Raw genomic sequence first — 3,968 nt, 5'->3', positions numbered from 1 at the left:
CTAAAGATACCGAACCAATAAGGCATATGGATACGTTCACAACCTGATTGATCGGCTTTTATGACGTATTGCCTATTTTGAGACGGAACTTACCGAACATCCAAATCAATGCTGTTTGCTGGGATAAATTCGCTCATTGTGTGTGTGTAGCCTACATATGATTGTATTTTGATCAACTGAGAACTTGTGAAGAGTTTATAAAATGTGAGCATTCTGTCATTTTAGGGTCTCATCTTCCTGTCTTTGGTTCGTTTACATGTCTTCGCACTTGGCATGTTTGGTTCAATTAAAACGAACCCTGGTGCAATTGCTCTGTTAGTGAGGTTAATTTGAACATGTGTGAACGCTGCCATCCGAACCCTGCTGCTCACCAAACAAGTGGACCGAGACCGCTGAAAAGATTGGTCTCGCTCCGCTTCCAAACGAACTCTGGTGCAGTTCGAATGATGTACTGTATAAATGCAACACGAACCAAATACCAACGAACCAGAAACAGGAAGATGAGAGCCTAAAAAGGACAGAATGCTCAAGCATACCTGTTTTTTCGCTTCATAGTCACGAGACCACCACGCAGCAGATCTTCATTTTTGTGTGTGACAGATTCCTGCCGCTGTTTTGACTCCCTTTACATATTTTATAAGCTCTTCACGAGTTCTCAGCTGGTCAAACTACCATCATATGCAGGCTACGCACACACAACGAGTGCATTTATCCCAGCACACAGCCTTGTTTTGGATGTTCGGTAAATTCCGTCTCAAAATAGGCAATATGTCATTAAAGCCAAACATTTAGGTTGTGAACATATCCCTGCGCCTTTAGGTTCGGTGATTAAAAAAATGCCAATCTAAACGCTAATCAGACCAGGAATAAATGTTTTTGGTTTTTGGTCCAGACCAACTGAACCAAGTGAACGAACTACAAGTGTGAACATACCCCAAGTGAACTGAATAATTTGAGACGTCCAGCAAATTTCACCAGAAAGAAGTCTGACGATTTCATTGGAAGGTCCAGTCATGGCATTTAGATTAAAGTAATTCACTAATTAATCACAAAAAGATCTATAATATAAATGAGAAAATCCATTTAGAAAATAGAGAATTTTAATTTAATGCCAACTTTAACTTGCCAACAAACCTCAATACTCAAGGGGGTGATAGAGTTTCCTTCCAAAGCCAATACAACTTTTGTAAAAACCAATGTATCATTATTCAGGTATCTATAGCTAGAAATATGTTGTAATAATTTTAACTAACCTCAACTAACCAATTTACTCAGCAAGATTTATTAGAGTATGTTTTACAAAAAAATACTATTTCAGTCTTTCTACTTCAAAATGTCATGTGTAATTCAATGTTTTACTTACAATGTGTACTTTTTTTTTAATTGAGCAGTTACTGAGTGAAATTTGTTTCAAAGTTAATCAGACACCAAACTTTGTACAGTGTAGTTGACCTGGAAAAAAAAAATGAAAAAATGAAACTGTCAACAGAAATTAGATCACATTAATGTCCACTAATGCACCATTGCAGCAAGACTCAGAACTCAGCTGTTGAATTCTGACACATTTCAGAAACATAATGATGCTAAAGAGAAAGACATTAGGATTCTTTCCATCTCTTCTTTGTAATATTCCTTTCTGGTTTCATCATATTCACCTCTAACTACTCTGCTGTGTTTTTATTCCCATTTTCGTTATTGGCTTTCTATTTCTCTCTAGAGGATGGGAGGAGAGTATTTGTCAGTGTCAGACAAGCTCCACTGAGTTCTGGAGTGGACAGACCTTAAACTGAACTCAAATTTAGAAACCAGAACGTATTCACGTACACGCCTGACCCTCCCTCACATACACCCAAGCCCTCACACTCCACACACACTGGAGGATACCACAGTAACAGACAAGAAAGAAAATCCAATGATGAGATGCCAAACAAACATTAATTCACTTGAGTGGGTCAAATTTTCCTGTACATGTGAGTTGAGATCACTCAATATGTGAGGATTAGTTCTTACTTCATCTTATTAATTTATCCACCATCCCACATCAGCCCACCTTCCCTCAACATTACCGCCTGAAAATGAAATTATGTTTCATTTAATGTTCTTGTATGAAGTAATTTAACTGTCACAATGAGAAAACATTGACAAAGACAGGTTCATCTCTCAAAACAATGATTCCCACTGGAGACCTCCCACAAAACTTTAAAGCTGGTTCTATTGTGATGAAATCAATTTAGTTTACATGTGCTAACTTCCATTTGATGCGGGTTTTTTTGAGGGGGAGGGGAGGGGGGTAATAATCCTATTATTAGTTTTTTAATATAAAAGTATATTACCTTCCATTCTGTTTTGCTAACATTTCTTATAAAATTCTTTATGACAAAGCTTATTCAGTATATATCGGATGTACCTTCTCCATCTTTAAAATAATTTTCCAGTTTCAATATAAATTAAGCTGTACTGCATTTGAGCCATTATTTAGCAAGGACACATTAAGCTGATCAAAAGACTGTGAAAAAGACTTGTACATGTTACTTTTTAATTTGATGAATGTCTTAGTCATCAAAGAATCCTGAAAAGAATGCATAAGCAGATATGAATGCTTAGCTAATGTATTGCAAGCGAGCAGTGAAAATTATCAGTTGTGTAGTTGGCCTGGAAGTGAAAATAGACAGTATAGGAATTACTCACTATAGAATAACATTAACACTCACCATAGAGCCTTTTGAAACAACATATGTTTGACATATGTTGAAACAACAGCATGTGTGACACTGAGAGTGCATAGCTAGAGAAGCATCTGCATTTCACACGTTTTGCATTACAGATTAATTCTTGTGGGTGGAGTACAACATAGTTTGCACATGGTTACATCAGTAACTTGTATAATGCATATTGAAATCTTATGTACTTTAAAAACGGTGTGTATTTTCACGTTTTCCCAAGTGCAATGCTCCATATAGACTTCCATTTATTGTAAACAAACCTAGGGATTTATTTTACAATCCTGTGGTGATCAGCAACATGTCACTGATGAAATCAATGGAGCTGGACTGAATCTGGACCATTCCTCTTGAATATTAAAGGGGACATATCATGCTAAATCCACTTTTTTAGCCCTTAAATGCATTTAGTTGTATATTTGGAGTGTTTAGAAGTACAGAAAAGTTGAAATTATTCTCTTCAGGTGCTTCGTTGATATCTTTATATTATGTTTTGGTCATATTTTTCAACCGGTTCAGATTTTTCTGTCATCTATGACGTTTTTTCAACTATTACGTCACAGTATTTGCAGCGGAACTGCCAAATAAGGACATCGACTTCCGGCCCAACACTTCCAGCAATCCGCCATTTTTATTTCTCGCTGCAATTTTGTAGTCCAAGCTAAAGGATGCAGAAGTTACGAGAGGGTAAAATAAAATGTTCGGTTGTTGGATGTAGTAACCCACACGCTTCATTACACCATCTAATGTAGATGAACTGCCGCGCTTGTGACAGGGCGCATGTTTAACTGAAAGAACGCAGAGAGAGAGACACGGTCGCGCGCGCGCACTCTCTCTCTTCGGAGCCAGGCGAAAGTGTAAACAAGACTTAACCGTCTCCAAACTAGGCGCTGTCTTGCTCTCTCTCCCTCGCACATATTAATCAAAATAAATCGACACGGTGGTAAAAGGTCGGAAGACCAAAGTTTCATGTGTAAATACAGTAACACACCATTGCGATACATACATATGAAGACGTTGTTCTGCAGGTTCGTCATCTTCATTTTCATCTCACCCCGGCTCCGACTCTGGCTCGAACATGTAAGGCTGGATGGACAAGTCTTCCGTTGTTGACATTTTGTTAATAACGTGTGAATAAAAAGTTTCTGTGCCGCTAGATAATCGTATCTCTGCTATCAAACTACACAAATGGCCGAACGGGGTGGAGTTGAACCGAGTGTCACCTCTGCAACCTGGAGAGGGGGCGGG

The sequence above is a fragment of the Leuciscus leuciscus genome, assembly GCF_965113295.1.
Source record: "Leuciscus leuciscus genome assembly, chromosome: 5".
NCBI classification, from domain to species: Eukaryota; Metazoa; Chordata; class Actinopteri; order Cypriniformes; family Leuciscidae; genus Leuciscus; species Leuciscus leuciscus.
This window is presented reverse-complemented; position numbering follows the sequence as displayed.